This window comes from Haliotis cracherodii, unplaced genomic scaffold (assembly GCF_022045235.1).
Source record: "Haliotis cracherodii isolate W230 unplaced genomic scaffold, xgHalCrac1.p SCAF_16, whole genome shotgun sequence".
NCBI classification, from domain to species: Eukaryota; Metazoa; Mollusca; class Gastropoda; order Lepetellida; family Haliotidae; genus Haliotis; species Haliotis cracherodii.
The window spans coordinates 29,841,534-29,860,194 of record NW_027266271.1 but is presented as its reverse complement, the minus strand read 5'-3'; the positions used below and the strand labels follow the sequence as shown (position 1 = coordinate 29,860,194).

At 40.3% G+C, this 18,661-nt stretch overlaps 1 protein-coding gene across 8 annotated transcripts in view; it reads right to left on the bottom strand.

The window, feature by feature from the left end:
* LOC139464057 (anion exchange protein 3-like) overlaps positions 1 to 18,661 on the bottom strand; it is a 124,833-nt gene that overhangs the window by 82,102 nt on the left and 24,070 nt on the right. For 5 of the 8 annotated variants that reach the window (XM_071245587.1, XM_071245585.1, XM_071245596.1 and 2 more), the window contains exon 2: positions 18,430 to 18,525. The exons of 1 other annotated variant lie outside the window; for it this stretch is intronic. The gene's annotated coding sequence lies outside the window, so the exon portion shown is untranslated. Of the gene's footprint in view, positions 1 to 3,073; positions 3,161 to 8,022; positions 8,152 to 18,429; positions 18,526 to 18,661 lie in introns of those variants that run through there. 2 more of the 8 variants (XM_071245589.1, XM_071245588.1) reach the window with 2 other exon arrangements.

Here is an 18,661-nt window from a genome sequence, read left to right as displayed (position 1 = left end):
AGTTTTGCCATGATACACCTGCATTTTTGTTTCCTACACCAACATTTTTGGCTAACATGCCTACACGTGTGGCTGATGCACCTCCACTTTTCTACCAACTGATAACTAGGTAGGTGTTGAGTTGTTACCTCAGCACTCGAACATGTAAAAACAAATATTTCAGAATTACAAATTATGTGGGGTTGGATCTGACTCTTCGGGGAATAACTTTGTGTTTATCAGCCTTCAGGCCAGACACGCAACACATGTCCCAGCAGGACTGAGATGAATGAAATGCTTTTTAAAAGCTATTTATATTTCTGAACTCTGACCTCTTCAATGAACATTTTACAGACTCTTTCACCCTTAGACTGTGTGTCGCAAAAACAGTCGCGCAGGATACTGGAAAATTGCATGACCATATTCAGTAGAGACATGTCAATTGCCATAGTATTAGAAGTCAGAACTTATGAACGACATATTCCAAATGACAGAATTACATGCTTTACAATGAAACAACAGTACCTAAATTTGATGCATTTTTCATCAAAGTATCGAAGATTAAAAATTACTGCTACTACCGAAACTGTGGCTTATTGAAAATGGCGACGGTTTCCCTCAAGTGCAACAGGCACAGGTCATGTTAAAAAAACTCACGTGCTCACGGTAATGTCTTTCCATGGGGGAAAAAACATCAAAACTCATTAATTCGTGTAAAATGCGCACCCCCTTCTACACAGCTGTGTTTTTTTGGAAAAGAAAGTGTGCACTATACTCAAGAAAATAGGGTAATATTGAACATATGACCAACTGCAACAAAATGCTTAAGTTTGCACGTATCAAGTCAAAATCTGAATTTGGAGAGAAACGGAAATGAAAATCAAATGAATATTTGGGCAGGAATTTGTATTCAAAGAATTGGAAAACAAAATTGCTTCCAACATTCAGTCAAGTAAACACCCCTACTGCAAAGTTGTTTGGATAGAAATATAGAGTACATTCATTCCTTCAGAACTGATCTATGAATATTCATTGGCAGATCTTGATGGTTGTATGTACCACATATTGCCTTGTTGATGTGTTTAGGTTCACACTCAATCCTGCACTTGTCAAGTGATCAAAATTTGCGTGCATTTTGAAACTTTACACATGTTTGTTTTTTTCTTGATTTCTGATAGGATTAAAGTGACCAAAATGATAAGTTTGGAGATGTAGAGCACTATGATTTGCACTACCAAAGGGTTTGTGTTCTAAAATAACTAACACTCGTCTTGTGGATCAGGGTCAACAATGTTGCCCACCACAATTGTCAGCTGATGCCAGATCTCAGCAGATTACTAGCTGAGCAAACAGGAACATATTTTGATATACTTACGTTTTTTGGATACAATAATTTTCATTTAAAGCATTTATTGTTACTTGACATAATATGTTTTTTCTATTTTCTGGTATGTTTGATGATCGCCTCTCTAAATGTACAATTAAAAATTGACTTCCACTTTCTGTGAGTTCATTGGAGTATGCACTTTTGTAAGAGTGAAGGCCAAACTCTATGAACATCTGGAACTTGCGGCAACATTCATACAATATTTGCCCTCACTCTATGAAGGTTCATACTCTAATGAACTCACACAAAATGTCACAAACTTTTTTTTATAACAAGAAGTCAAAATGGCCGACACAATAAACATGATGTGAGAGATTACTGATGTTGTTAATGAAACTGTGGCAGTTACCATGGTTACATGTGTTAGTCATCATTGATCACTTGGCCGATCATTGAAACCTGTGTCAAATAGATACTAAGGTAAATTCATATATTGCTGTAGACTGTCACTGTCAGCCTAGACATGGATCGAGTCGATACTACGATATTTTGGATGTGCATTTCTTTGTTGTGTTCACTAGGAAGGGTCATAGAGAGAATATTAGTGAACGATGATGCAGTCAAACTCTCTGATGTATCTCAATGAAACCAAGGGTTTCCTCAGGAATGTGGAAGTAGTCCATCAGTATTTAGTCAAACAGTGTCGTTCTTACACTTATGAATGTCAATTTTGCGGTCATTTGACCGCCTTGTAGTCCAATGGAAAAGCTGTATATCATGTAAACTTCACATTAAAAAAATTATTGCAAGATAAACACAATCTTCATCATATTTATATTTTTCTTAATTGAAAAGATAAATGCACAAAAGTCATTAAAAGCTCTTTATATTCTCATTTCAAGTTTTGTTTTGAGTGTTCTTGTAAAGTAACCCAAAATATATAGTCTTGCCAAGAAGCAATATTTAAGAACATGACTGCTTCAGATACTTTGAGTGTTTGATAGCGGCACACCCTCCTCACTCCCCTCTAACTTACACTAATACATTAACCTTAAACATCTGTTGATATGGTGTCAATGACATGGTCGTCTGAAGAGCTGTATTCCATACAGGTGGCTTTTTCTCAATCACTGGGAAAATCACAAAAATACAAATTCTTTTTTTTCCAGTATTGTTGACATGGTGGTCAAAAGACCCACACATATAATTACACTGACACACTGACATACAGACACAATGACACACAGACACACAGACACACACAGCAGGTTTTCCCCTTATCCAAGTTATCTGTGTAGCCAGCCAAGTGACCATAAAATGACACAGATTGATGGCCGGTAATTATTGGCAAGAAGTCTACAGTAGACACGACCTCTTACAAGTTAACCTGAAGCTTGAGACAGAGACCATATATCGGTATATGTCTCTGCTTCAGACAACCAAATTCCCGCTGGGCTTAATGTTAGCAAATTTTTTATGTATCAGCAAATATGTAAAATATTAAACCTATAACAAGGTTATGGTATTGTAAATTCATAACCATTTTCTATGTTCTATTTCTGTTTTTATCGTTTAAACATTTTCAAATAAATAAAGTGAGAATAAAATTAAATACAATCAATAATAAGCGAAACACAACATGAACATGATTAATAATCCCTTATAAACAAATATGTTCTACATAGTCAATGAAATAATCAGTTTGTGGCCCCATTGTGGACCCTGGTAAGTTCTCAACAAATAACCATTGCAACACAAGTGGCCTACCCTTTGGTAAATCTATGTTAAGACCTTGCCTGCTTGAAACTAGGGTCCTCGCAATGTCGCAATACAGCTGACGGATGTGACTCGCTGTTAGGAACAAGTCAAACTGACGTGCATACCTGTCGTGTCTCATATTATATTTACCTGTTGTACATTAGCGATGTGTTCCCGGATACACCAGGATACACACACTCACATACTCACTTCACTCATTCTCTCACATCAGCAGTTCCATCAAGGGGGTGATCAAGTACAAATGACAGTGGTTAACAATCCTGGGAGACAACAATGACTTCTCATCCATATGCACACCTAAAACAACTTACTGCTGCTCCTTTTGTGCACATAACAATGTGATACATTTCCGATGAAAGCCTTTCTGAGCATACACACACTGAACTACCGCCATCAGCCACACACCATTGTCTTCTCATGTCTTCCAACCACAAACAGCTTGATTACAAATTTAATTAAAGTAATTGCAAGCATCACCATAAGCACAATGAAGACTTGACAATAGTTTCAAATAGTTCAATTTTTCTAAATCCATGGATCCTATTAATAAAATTTCCATGACAAATGGTGTGTTTGATAGATACTACTACTGCTACAACTACTGTACAAGTAGCACTGGGCATGCCTGCTGTAGATGCTCAACCTGTCATTTAATCAGTCATAACATTGGGATACTATTTGATAACAAGCAGGGGGATGAAGTGCACTGCCTCATTCCCACCCTGTCCATCTGAACATGCATCGTTACCATGGTTACTGTATTCTACACATAGTTGAATACCATAAATGTGAGTAAAATTGAAATTCAATCAGTCGCTTAGTACTCATGGGAATGTTGACGGTCAGAAGGATATCTTTATCAAGGATCAATTTTATTTCTTGACAAACATGACGATACACATGCTACATAGATAATAACAACACAAGCTGTGCTAGGTTATATATGTGTGAAGTGAGTGAGTACGTTACCATATTTGCCATATTAAGCACCCTGCTTCAATAAGCGCAATTACCACAGCCAAACTGAGATTCACCTGAACAATAACTACTGTCTTTTCTTGCGTGTTATATTTTGAAAGCTGTCTGGAAAGAGCCAATAGCATCAAACTAGACCCAGACTCCTGACATTTTGTTTCACCAAAAAACATTAGCACCAGCATGTTAACTACCAACTTGTACTGAAGTATGCTTGTCCTATGGTAAACATGACAAAGTAGACCCAATTTATGGATAACAACTTCTTAAAACAGTAAAGGTGACGTTTCGGTATAGATCATTATACCGCTGTCAAGCAAGGATCTATAACGAAACGTCGCCTTTACAGTATTATAGAAGTTGTTATCCACAAATTGGGTCTACTTTGTCATCTGTCAGACTTCTAGGTAACACCTTCGAAATCATCAATCATGTATCGGTAATCGATGTGGATCAAAGCCCACTGTTTATTTTAGCTCAAATCAAGTTATGACTTGCAAAACTTGTTGACAACCATGAGAACTGGGCCAACTTACTTCCTGGGGAGGGGGAGCACAGCCATTGAGCAAGGAAGGCAACAAACAACTAGTGGTTCATCATAATGATAACCTCTCCTCCATCAGGACATTAGGACATCCACACATCCGGAGAGAAACTGCAAAACTCAACTTTATAAAAAAAACACATCAAATTTTCACACTGAAAACCTGTGTTGAGGAAATGTTAAAAGTCTGCTACCTCCACACAGCGTGTCAGACAGAACAAGGACATCCTACAACATGTACAACTACTGGATCATTATCTTATTCATTAATTCAACTACCAGCTGGCCTGAAAATGAAACCAAGTTCTATTTGTGCAGTGGTTTGAAGCTCTCAGGAAGAGATCAATGTCCTCCTCTCCGCTGTGATCAAGGAGTGATCATTGACCTGTGTGAGTGAGGAGCTGGGGTTCAAGCCACTCTTATCAATATTCACCGTATCACATCGTACTCTGTCGATACCAACATGTTTTCCAAACTTGACTTCAGATACCATGGTTACCAGATAATTATTTAATTGTATTTGTCAATCTCATCTGTTAGTATAATTTGCACGTTCTGTATACATTGACCTATTTCTCAGTTTGATCATTCATATTTCATTTGGTACTTTAAGTTGCAGCATACATGTCATGGGCATTTGTTTACAACTTTTACTTCTCATCATTCAATCAGCAACGAATGCATTTGCTGAACAAAATGGACCTCCTTCACTAAACATGCTTAATGTTGTCTTGGAGTGAGTGAGGATGGCTTTACACCGCTTTTAGCAATGTTCCATCAATATCATGTCGGGGGACACCAGAAATGGGCTTCACACATTATACCCACGTTGGGAATTGAACCCGGGTCTTCGGCGTGACAAGCGAACGCTTTAACCGCTAGGCTACCTAACCGCCCCTGTTGTCTTGGATAATTCATTGTTGAATATATCAGACATGTTTCATTTCCATGTGCATGGCCATAGGTGTTACACATGAAGCAAGCATGCAAACAACAGCAATATCAGTTAGTTTATAGCTGGTGTTGTGTTGGCTTGTCTAGACTATGTGACGTCCCCAGTGTCACAACCACACCTCACCTAAACAAACAAGTGAACATGGAGGAGTACTGCATCTACTCTGGGGGAAACTTACCACGGCTTACGTTGTTTTCCTACCCCGTATTTGTACATAGGAACCCATTCTCAGGCCATGATTACCCCTAACAAACACTTCAACATTAAGCAAATTCAAAGTTCAAAATTAACATGTCTGCTAGTCCGAGACTAGTAACATTCAGGAAGGACTAGTGAAATTTCCTTGTTTTCGAACCCGGCAGTGATAGAAACTAACATTTTAGTCCACTTCTCCTTCATAATGGAACCACATGGTAAAACCCTTAAAAATGGCAAATTTCTCGACCGGAAACTCTCTTGGGCTTGCATTTGAGTCCATGAACACTTGGAAGCCTAATCGAAATGTTACCATAAAAGGTCAAGGTCATTCTTTAAAGCTGCTGGAGACCACCAAAAAGTGACACCAACATCATATCACTTGAAGAAGGCATGTTGTTCCCTGTCTTGTAACTATGATAACAGTTTTATTTACCGTAAATTCATCTCAGTTTCTGGATGCTGCCATTATTACAGACTCATGGCAGTACAACTCAGTACAAATACAAGTACAGGTATCTACAACCAACATATTTAAGTGGCCATCAAGATGGAGAGCTGTTGAGACCTACATGCGTCATATGGAGGAGATATGAACACACGGCAGACAATGTCAGGCCACTGCTTATTTAATGCCCAATAAACAACCATAAACATCACACGAGATGTTTCCACCTTAACACTTGTGTAATGGGGAATGGGCTACACGATATCTCAACAGAGGACTACATTTCTTTTCATAAATATGAACCAAATAACTGGAATAATCCGATTGATCGAATTGTCCAAAGTCTATTAACATCCAACATGATATATATGGTCCTCAACAACAAATGACGTAAACAGTTGAAGCCAAAGTGCATACGGTGCAGTTGACAACATTTTTCTGATGTCATGACTTGACGTATAAAGAAAGATAATAAATTAGGTCCTTAAGTGGAAAATTAGTCGTGTTAACTTCTGGTATGTGTTTACATATTGAACCATGATTTACACGAGGATTGTCCCTGGTGTTCAGTCACAGTGTGGTCATACTGATAAGGGCTGTATCAAGAGGGCTTATCAAGAGGATGGGTGTTTGTGGTGGTATTGTGCAAGGTACAACTTACCATAGAGGTTGTAATTCGTCGCAAATCACAAAATCACAAACACAATCATGACTCGCCAAATTTTGCTTTATCTTGTGAAATGTCTGTCTGGGGTTAGGGACAAACGTAAGAGGCAGATACTGAAATGCATGAGTATTGATCACAGAACAAGGATGTGAGTTGAAACTAGCCCTCCACCCCAAGTCAGGGTCTGATCCTAAGGGAAGGTAGAACATCAGGCTAATTGTAGGAAGTGTACTTATTTGTTATCACTGTAAACAACACAATTATGTTTATTTAAATGAATCCTGAGTCTGATTATTATTGACTGGCTGAAAACTTGTCAAAAACTCGGGGGGGTGTAGACTCTTGGATTCTTGAGGTTTGCTCTTAAATGCTCTAAAAATCATCTCTTAACATTGGGGCAATGACATAGACTCCTTGACCTTCATAATACACTGACAATGTGTGTGTGTGTGCGTGTGCGCGTGTCTGTGTGTGTATATATATATATAGATGAGGCTTCAAAATTCAACTTCATTCCATTATTGCCCCTCCTGTTGAAATATGCCTTGAGGGACTACTGACACAGGTACTAACATACCCGTGGGCTAACCTAACCAGGACTTTATCTAGGATTCCAAACTCAGTAGCCACATTGGGAAACATAATTATCATTTTGTTCAAAATTGGGATTTTAAAAAGTTATAAAATTGTAAAATTCAAAAGTATTTTAACATTGCACAAAATTCAACAAAAAGACAGCTAAGCATGAAAGTCCCTTCCTCTTTAGTGGTAATGACATCAGGGAAGTACAAGTTCCAGTCTCTCATATGTAAGTTAAAGCTTCATTGACATCAATGATCAAGGGGGAAGTTCATAATTAAAGTATGGGAATTTTTACTGACATTTGCTGCACCTTTGGGGCTGAATATCAGGGGCAGGTCCAGATAAACCACTGTTAACATGGTGCAGGTAGTATATTGAAGTGGCACAAAATGTAAATACCTTGCACCTGTCTTACCACTGTTTTCTGCTGTTAAGTTTCTATTACAATTTTCACTGATAGCTACAATCATAATGTGTACAGACACAGCTTTAATTTGTCATTTCTTACATCCACTAGGTTACCATGGTTACAAAGAGTAAACCATAAAAACTGCAACAGCCCAGGGATTACCTTCAAGTTCCTGCTCTTCAAGGGGGTTGGTTCAGCAGGAGAGGGTACTGGTTACTTCCCACAAACAGCTGGGGTCACAACTAGGAACATCATGTCAACATGTCCCAAGTAAGGTGAGACTATCAATATGTTTACAACCACTATGATTGTCTATACATGGATTGTGAGGCGACCTTCTTCTATTGAGCATCGTTCAGTACAGGTGCATGCCAGAATGCACTATTGTCAAATACACCGCTTAAAACCAGCTTGAGAGAGAATTATCAAGTAGACCGTAACAATTTAACACTTTCAATGTCATGCAAGAGTGGCGGCGGAAATAAATTTGCCATGATTTCGTTTATCACCCACTTCCTCCTTTTGACGGATCCACACCCAAAACATGATTACCAGACACATGGTTACTGTTGTGAGAGTCCTCTCAACCACACTCGTAGTACTACCTGCCATAAAACTGCTGGTCTTGAACCCACATTAGTGAGGGTTTAAGTGGGCGGAGAAATTTGCATGCCTTGTTCCTTTAGAAGCTATGGGTGTCTTGCTCTCTACACACTTACCACTAATATTGTGATGCTGGCTTGTTGTGGTATACTTGTAAGCCTACGTCTCCGGCTGACACAGTGATAGACGCTCAGCACATTCAACGGGTCTCGAAACTGCCCTGAATTACTCTCAACAAGCACTGAATATAGTTTATTAGAGTTTCTACAGATAATACCAACCTTGCAGCAGCGACCTGCACATGAGTGCTGGTGAATGTCAGGCTGACTATGAGAGGCGATGCAATGTTTGACTGTTACAACTCTGTATTGTCAGGGGAACATCAACATGTACCGAACAGGGAGCACTCCCTGAATTATAAAATATCAACAATCACCTTGGGAAGCTCTGCCTCACATCTACATTCACAACACTCTAGCACTGTTCCAGTTGTAGCAGTATAGTATTTGATCACTCCAAATTTAGGACAAAATCAGTGTTGGGAAACTAAAGATCTGGTGAATGGAGACAAGAGGTCTATGTTAGGAGAACACAGACCTGGTGAACGCAGATCACAGATCTGGTGAACACAGACCACAGACCTGATGAACATAGACCACAGACCTGGTGAACACAGACCACAGACCTGGTGAACGCAGACCACAGACCTGGTGAACACAGATCACAGACCTGGTAAACGCAGATCACAGACCTGGTGAACGCAGATCACAGACCTGGTGAACGCAGATCACAGACCTGGTGAACATAGACCTGGTGAATGCAGACCACAGATCTGGTGAATGCAGATCACAGACCTGGTGAACACAGATCACAGACCTGGTGAACGCAGATCACAGACCTGGTGAACGCAGATCACAGACCTGGTGAACACAGATCACAGACCTGGTGAACATAGACCTGGTGAATGCAGACCACAGACCTGGTGAACATATTCCAGCTATAGGACAGCAGTCTATAAATAATCATGTCTGGACCAGACAATCCAGTGATTGACATCTTGAGCATCTGTCTACGCAATTGGCATACGATGACATGCATCAACAAAGTCAGCAAACCTGACCACCGATCCCATTAATCGTCTCAAACAAGCACAGTTGCCTCTTACAGCAAGCATGGGTTGCTGAAGACCTATTCTACTACGAATCTTCCTGGGTTTCACTTGCCAAATCTCAACCACAAAGTCCCTAGCAAACACTTGTACTAAGATCAGGAATGACCTCTACTAAAAGGAAAAACAAGTTTCAGTTCTGGAACTGGGCATAAAACAGCTGTGAACAGTGTTTCCGTTATATCACAGCATGTCAGCTTGATGTGGGAGGAAAGTTCACAGAAATGCAGATCTTAGGTGTTTACCTCTTTGATCAAAATCACAAGCACATGTTAGCAATGGTTAGTGCTGACAAACCTTGTAGCATAACCGGGGGAAATCTGGGATTTGAACCTATGATTGTAGGCTTCTAGAGATTAAACAATGAGCTACGATGAATTTGGGATTATCTGTCCAGATATAACCTCACTTGTTATTCTAAATATTACTCGCTATCATCCTACTAAGAAACTTCCTTGAAGTCAGCCCGTTGTCCAAATGACGTAACCACATGGATCAGTGACTACCAGATTAATGGAAGACGTCAAATGATATAGTCCTCAACAATAAAGCAAAGGGATGTCATACGACCAATACTGACCAAAACATGTTGCACAAAAAGCATTTAGAATCACTAAAAAGCACATGTGCCATCATCAGAAAGTTACACTCACATTTTCAACACTTGTGAGCAATAATTTGAAATCGTTCTAAAAGAAGCATTCCCTACATCCAAGTACTTCTTAGTCCCTGGCTGGCCAAGGCCTTGTAATAATTACAGCAGTCTGCGACTTTAGCCCTTATTCTGAACACTGAGTCTTGTAAAAGTCTGTTGGGTCTTGTAAGCTCAGCTAACAATAGTCGATATAGAACACTAAAATCAACTAAAAATGATGCTAAGAGTCATGTTGGGCGAGTAGTCTCAAAAGACTTTTGCACACACTGCAATGATACTCACATTTCTCCTAAACATTTACAAGCAGGTTTGCAACTCTCTCCAAATCCTTCAAGGCATCTTACGATACTTGTCCTCACAACTGACACCGGAGACCTCAATCATGATGAATCAACCTATATGAGCAGCCGGTGAGATATTGATCAGGTGCGACCTAGAGTATATATCAGATTTAGTGTTTCCTGCGTCACAGATGTCCACCAGGCTAATCCCCACCACACAATAACCTGCAGGGGGGCGCAACACAGCCACCCTTGTAATGGAATTGTTTGTGTACAGGTATTGTCCTTTACTTGTACTGGAATTGTCCTTTCTTTGTACTGGAATTGTCCTTTCTTTGTACTGGGATTGTCCTTTCTTTGTACTGGGATTGTACCTTCCTTGTACCGGGATCATGCTTTCCTTGTACATGGATTGTCTTAGGAACCATAACACTGACCCCTGCACTTCTTAGGATCCATAACACTGACCCCTGCACTTCTTAGGAACCATAACACTGACCCCTGAACACCTTGGGAACCATAACACTGACCCCTGCAGGTCTTAGGAATCGTTACACTGACCCCTGCAGGTCTTAGGAATCATAACACTGACTCCTGCAGGTCTTAGGAATCATAACACTGACGCCTGCAGGTCTTAGGAATCATAACACTGACCCCTGCAGGTCTTAGGAATCATAAAACTGACCCCTGCAGGTCTTAGGAATCGTAACACTGACCCCTGCAGGTCTTAGGAATCGTAACACTGACCCCTGCAGGGTCTTAGGAATCATAACACTGACCCCTGCTCTTCTTAGGAACCATAACACTGACCCCTGCAGGTCTTAGGAATCATAACACTGACCCCTGCAGGTCTTAGGAATCATAACACTGACCCCTGCAGGTCTTAGGAATCATAAAACTGACCCCTGCAGGTCTTAGGAATCGTAACACTGACCCCTGCAGGTCTTAGGAATCGTAACACTGACCCCTGCAGGGTCTTAGGAATCATAACACTGACCCCTGCTGGTCTTAGGAACCATAACACTGACCCCTGCAGGTCTTAGGAATCGTAACACTGACCCCTGCAGGTCTTAGGAATCATAACACTGACCCCTGCAGGTCTTAGGAATCATAACACTGACCCCTGCAGGTCTTAGGAATCATAAAACTGACCCCTGCAGGTCTTAGGAATCGTAACACTGACCCCTGCAGGTCTTAGGAATCGTAAAACTGACCCCTGCTGGTCTTAGGAATCATAACACTGACCCCTGCAGGTCTTAGGAATCGTAACACTGACCCCTGCAGGTCTTAGGAATCGTAACACTGACCCCTGCAGGTCTTAGGAATCATAACACTGGTCCCTGCACACCTTAGGAACCATCAGACTGACTCCTGTCCTGTGTAGAATTTGCTGGAAATGAACATTGGATTTATCCACCATCTTCTCAGACGCTATCACCAGCCTTGTTCAGTCACTTATTCTATCCCGACAAGGTTACTGCAATTAGAGCCCTTAAATGGAAAATCTAATGAACAGCTTACAAGACTACAGAAAATTCAGAACAGATGAGCTCGCATCACAACTGGAAGCAATCTACATTCCCATATTTCTACTGAATTTGGACTTTTCACTGAGCAGGACTCTGAATAAGAAACAAATCAGGTGTGTCCAAGGGCACTGGACCTGTTTTCTTATTTCCCCATAATTCTAACAGTCGTGTCTGTATTCAATTTTTTCTAAATTTCAATGTTAGTACTAGCACTAGGTGATATAGCCGGTTTTCCTTGCCCGTCAGTCTGCAGTAACTTTATTGGAAGTTACAGCAGTAGGCTTCAAGAAATCAAAAAGGAGTTTTTTATTTGAGAAATAGCGATGCGGATCATCTGCAAGGTTCTTCACAACAGTCTACACGAATGACTCCTTCCATTTGAAACACAAAATGCATGGTATTTTCTTAGTGATATTCCGTTCAATACAGAAAGACACAGGTACATTCAAAGGCTTAAGTAATAGCCACGATATTAGGTCAAAATATGGAAAAGAGCGTGTACTTTCAAATGTATTTCGTGCTATCATGAACATATCGTCAAACGTCAGTAAGTTACAGTCAACAGAAATCACTGAATCATAGAGGTGTGCGATATTACCAGTATACCACGATTTAAATAACCAATGACTACGTACCCGAATATGTTCCGGTATATTGCATCTTTCAAAATCATGCAAATCATCTTGGTGGAAGATTTTACACTCAAATAGAAATTAAGAAATTAGCAACTATAAGTGAAACTACTTGTGACAGTTTCCAATATATAATGTGTCTATTATGCATGCTTTGTGCCTTAGCAACATCCCAAATAATACGAAGTTGTCAAAAACATGCGAGGTAAGTTCTTTTTACAAATTACAGAGGAAAGAACGCATGCAATATATTGTGATACGTATGGCAATACAGGAATCATTTTTGCAATAAATGTCTTTATGAACATCAGGCATCTCCATCACTGCCGTGTAACACCTATTGATTTGACAAGAGGATGTCGGTTAGCAACAGTGGAGAAAGCAACTAATGGGGAAAACTCTTTCATTTCACAGTTTAATTTTTGTTAGACATGAAATAAAAATTAACATAAGTACTTTTAATGAAAATGGCCATGCCCTTGTACTTAAAATACAAGCGAGCCATTTCCTATGTTGTGTGTGTCGTGAGCATGGTGGCACTAGTAGTTTTGAGCCCTGCACTGTCTCAAGATGTGTTGACTTCAAACTCCTGACTCTGACTTATCAATGAATTCATGGAACAGCTCTCCCACTTAATTTCCAAGTTATGGATCTGTCCATGCACAGTGATCAAGTGTCCAGCGGCTACTCAACATCCTGTCTTACGAACATCTTATAAGTCTTTTATCTCTTGATCTTTCCAATATGCCACTGCTTCACTATGGAGCTCTCTCCAATCTCACAATGGCTCTCTCTCCACTCTCATTATGGAGCTCCCTCCACTCTCTCCATTCTTACTATGGGGTTCTCTCCAATCTCACTATGGATCTCTCTCCACTCTCATTATGGAGCTCCCTCCACTCTCTCCATTCTTACTATGGGGTTCTCTCCACTCTCACTATGGAACTTTCTCCGGTCTCACTATGGAACTTTCTCCACTCTCACTATGGAGCTCTCTCAACTCTCAATGCAACTCTCCCCATTCTTACTATGGGGTTCTCTCCAATCTCACAATGGCTCTCTCTCCACTCTCATTATGGAACTTTCTCCACTCTCACTATGGAGCTCTCTCCACTCTCATTATGGAACTTTCTCCACTCTCACTATGGAGCTCTCTCCACTCTCAATGCAACTCTCCCCATTCTTACTATGGAGTTCTCTCCAATCTCACAATGGCTCTCTCTCCACTCTCATTATGGAGCTATCTCCACTCTCATTATGGAGCTCTCTCCACTCTCAATGCAACTCTCTCCACTCTCACAATGGCTCTCTCTCCACTCTCACTATGGAACTTTCTCCACTCTCACTATGGAACTTTCTCTACTCTCACTATGGAGCTCTCTCCACTCTCAATGCAACTCTCTCCACTCTCACAATGGCTCTCTCTCCACTCTCACTATGGAACTTTCTCCACTCTCACTATGGAACTTTCTCCACTCTCACTATGGAGCTCTCTCCGCTCTCAATGCAACTCTCCCCATTCTTACTATGGGGTTCTCTCCAATCTCACAATGGCTCTCTCTCCACTCTCATTATGGAACTTTCTCCACTCTCACTATGGAGCTCTCTCAACTCTCAATGCAACTCTCCCCATTCTTACTATGGAGTTCTCGCCAATCTCACAATGGCTCTCTCTCCACTCTCACTATGGAACTTTCTCCACTCTCACTATGGAACTTTCTCCACTCTCATTATGGAGCTCTTTCCACTCTCAATGCAACTCTCTCCACTCTCACAATGGAACCTGCTCCACTCTCAATATGGAACTCTCTCCCCTCTCACTATGGAGCTCTCTCCATTTGTCCCAAAAAATTAATTGTCCAGGTATTTTCCTGAATGTTATAAGAAACACCAGTATATTTTCATGAGTTACCAAATGCACAAGTATTATCCCATGTGTTATCAGAAACACCACTATTTTCTCTTGGGTTACCAGAAACATCACTATTTTCTCATGGGTTACCAGAAACATCACTATTTTCTCTTGGGTTACCAGAAACACCACTATTTTCTCTTGGGTTACCAGAAACATCACTATTTTCTCTTGGGTTACCAGAAACATCACTATTTTCTCGTGGGTTACCAGAAACATCACTATTTTCTCTTGGGTTGCCAGAAACATCACTATTTTCTCTTGGGTTACCAGAAACATCACTATTTTCTCGTGGTTTACCAGAAACATCACTTTTTTCTCGTGGGTTACCAGAAACATCACTATTTTCTCTTGGGTTACCAGAAACATCACTATTTTCTCTTGGGTTACCAGAAACATCACTATTTTCTCTTGGGTTACCAGAAACATCACTATTTTCTCTTGCGTTACCAGAAACATCACTATTTTCTCTTGGGTTACCAGAAACATCACTATTTTCTCGAGGGCCTAACACAGACAGCACCAGACCAGCTGCCACGAGTCTTCTGCATATGGTAAGTCACTGATCTTGCCAATATCTCAATCAGCCACAGACCAACAAAATCAATACATCTGGAGACTGACCATCTACTGGACAACTGGTCACAAGAATCCACCGAGGTATCAGGAGGCTTATTTAAGTTGCGTTGCCACTCAATGCCACTCAATGTGAAGTGTTTCACCTATCACATCAATACTACCAATCTCTTTCATGTGCCTAAACGGACAAGATTCAGGGCTATTAGAAGGATCCCAGTCATATGTTTCTGTAATGCCTACAGTCAATACAGGGGCATGCAATGTCATTGGATCACCCTAGCTGGCCACACAAACCAATGAACCCCCACCCACACAGTACATCTCACATAGCTTTACCATGTTTGCTATGCAACTCCTATAACATGGTCCCTTACCATAAATGCTTTTTCAATTTTCTGTTCTTAGGAGTTGACCATTTGATATTCTAGGAAGCTGAACAAGTTTTTTTCCCAGCTCAGCTTTTTTCAGGGCATCCAGCAAGTTCAACAAACAACTTATTTCTTTTGTTCAAATTTGAGGACAATATTTAAAAAAAAATCTTTCTGGGTGAAATTATTTTCTTTAGCAATATTCCAAGCCCCTCCTCACCAAGTGAGTGAGTGAGTGAGTGAGTTGGGTTTAACGCCGCTTTAACAGTATTCCAGTCATATCACGGCGTGTCAGCTTAATGTGGGAGGAAAGCCCGAAGTGATGCAGGTCTCAGACGTTTACCACTTCGGTGAAACCCACCAGCACGGGTATGGTGCTGACAAACCTAGAAACATAATCGGGGCGAACCGGGATTCCAACCCACAATCATAGGTTTCTGGAGTGCCCAAGGGACGCAACTCTGCACAGCGAATCACGGCGCCTTAGACGACTGGGCCTCCCGTGCCCCCCTCCTTACCAAGAATATCAAAAGGCTGGTCCCTTGAAAGCATTCTAATAGAAACAGAAGAAAAAAAAGAGATTTAATCAACATAACCCATCTTTCAGCGAGCTTGAATGTTTTCACAAATGAACCTGAAAGACAGAAACATGATCAACCTTTCCTTAAAAACTGATTAATTGATATAATATTATTAATTGGTATAAATAAATGATTTCCCTTTTCTTCAAATCAATAAGATTTAACTAAAGATGGTTCTGATTGTCCACGTTGAGTCTGACCATTATGATAACGGCATGGCAACTAGAGCTGTCTTTGATGGTGGTCAATTCTAAAAATATGGCCCATCACCCATCTTATTCACAGAGAAGCTAACCTCAAATTGAGGCTGTTAGAAACATCTTGCACACCAAGTAATTTGTATGACGTGTGATCTTGAGGAAATATATCATTTTTTCACATTGCATTTTATCACCCAAACTCAATCTGTAAACCGGCCAATCACAACCCAAACAAATGACTACCAACCCATGTTAACTGGTAGCATATGTGATAACTATCATACTATTAATGATTGGCTAGGTCTTGACAAAAAGTATAACGTATTTCACTTACTGGCTGAATTAGGTTCAAAGTATCGCAATGATTCTGCCACAATAGAATACTTGCCATCTCTGTATTCAGAGCATCTGATTGGCCAGTAAATAGATCAGCATAGATGATTTCATTTGTGATACCAATATTACATGTCATGCTGGACTGTTTAGTCATAATACGGGGTTATCACACAAGAACATTGCTCAGCATGCACAACAATGGCCTGGCAGTTTATAACTACTCAAAAGAAGTTAAAGAACACCCACTTCTATCCTATTACTTTAGTTAATCTACCATGGCAATACAGATTAATGATAGCAACATGAAAGAATCAGGAGTTCTCTAACTAAATTTAACTTTTGAGTAGTAAATAATGTAAAATATTTAAGTCTCTGTCTATTGTTTAACCATGTTAACACCACACTCTGCAATATTCCACCAATAAGACGGCGGTCTGTAAATAATCAAGTCTGGACCAGACAATCCAGTGATTGACATCATGAGCACTGATCCATTAAAATTGGCACACAATGACATGCATCAACCATGTCAGCGAGCCTGACCACTTGATCCCGTTAGTCGCCACTTACGACAAGCATAGTCGCCTTTTACCATGTTTATGGCAAGCATGGGTTGCTGAAGACCTATTATACCCCGGATCTTCACGGGTCTCAAGTATTTAAGTAATTGAATGGTACAAATGGTATGAATATATCTGCATGGTCCGTCTCATTCCCACTGCACAGCCTGCAGTCAACTCAGAGGCCACTGGCTGAGAGTCAACACAACTGCTGTGAAACCCATAGCCTTTGGATCTATTCAGTCATACAAGCAAGCATTGTGCAACACCCCAGCATGAACACTGCGGCTCCCTTTCTACACATTCAAGTCTGTACATCAGCATGTACTCCAAGGCAAAAGTTAGTGTGACATGGATTCTGCTCACTTACAAAGCTTTATCTGAATGTTTGGATTTGAAAATGGGAATATGGTCATCCTGTCTATAAAAAAAACCTGGAAGAAATGCAACTAACCAAATGTTGCTTGTATTGCATGTTATTTTGCCTGAAATAGTAAAGATTCAGGACAAATTGCTTCACATAAAGGGTGAGATATACTCTCTGTAATGAACGAGATGTATTACTTCTCTGTAAAGGGCCAGGTATCCAATCCCACTTCTATTGTTGTATTATTATTAGACTTCATACCTGGACTTAGTTTTCTTGTGCTGAATAAATCTGCCTCATTTCCAACTGTACAGGCAATTACTGGTTATTACAAATTTGATTTGTATTCATTTGTTGCTTATAGCCAGTCAGTCATCTTTGAGAATGGGTTCATTTATTTTCATTGAGAGTCCTGTGTGATGCAAAAAGGTATAGCTACCTGAATATTTGAGTTTATCAAAATAGTAGGCTGAATATTATATGCAACTGACATTTCTATTCCAGTAAGTAATACACTCAAAGTTCAGGATGTCAGTAGTGGATTTTCTAAAATCTGAAATTGAAATCCCCATTTCTGGTTGGCTGATAGCTTCTATGCATATGCAGTGACATTACGGCATCAGTAAATTTACTCAAATTCTAGGAAGTCAAGCGAAGTCGGCCATGTTTTGCCAGCGTGGGACTTCCATGCCCCTGCCCTGGACTTGCACAATGTATAACCAAAAGTCAATCAAAAATAGATAAAGCCAGGTCAATCCCTAGGTAAAGTAATGATGTTTACTATTGACGAACACTTACCTGCAAACAGTCCAAGAACGCTGACAGGTCAACAATCAACCCATCTTTACAGACTCAGTACAGTGGGTAACCTCCAGGCCTATCTGGTTATCATATCTGAAACAAGGACGTACACATTATCAGGAATGGTTCTCTCGTTATCATAGGGGGCACAGTTGGCCCAGTCGTCTAAGGCGCCGAAATTCTCTGTGCTGAGTTGCGTCCCTTGGGCTTGCCAGAAACCTATGATTGT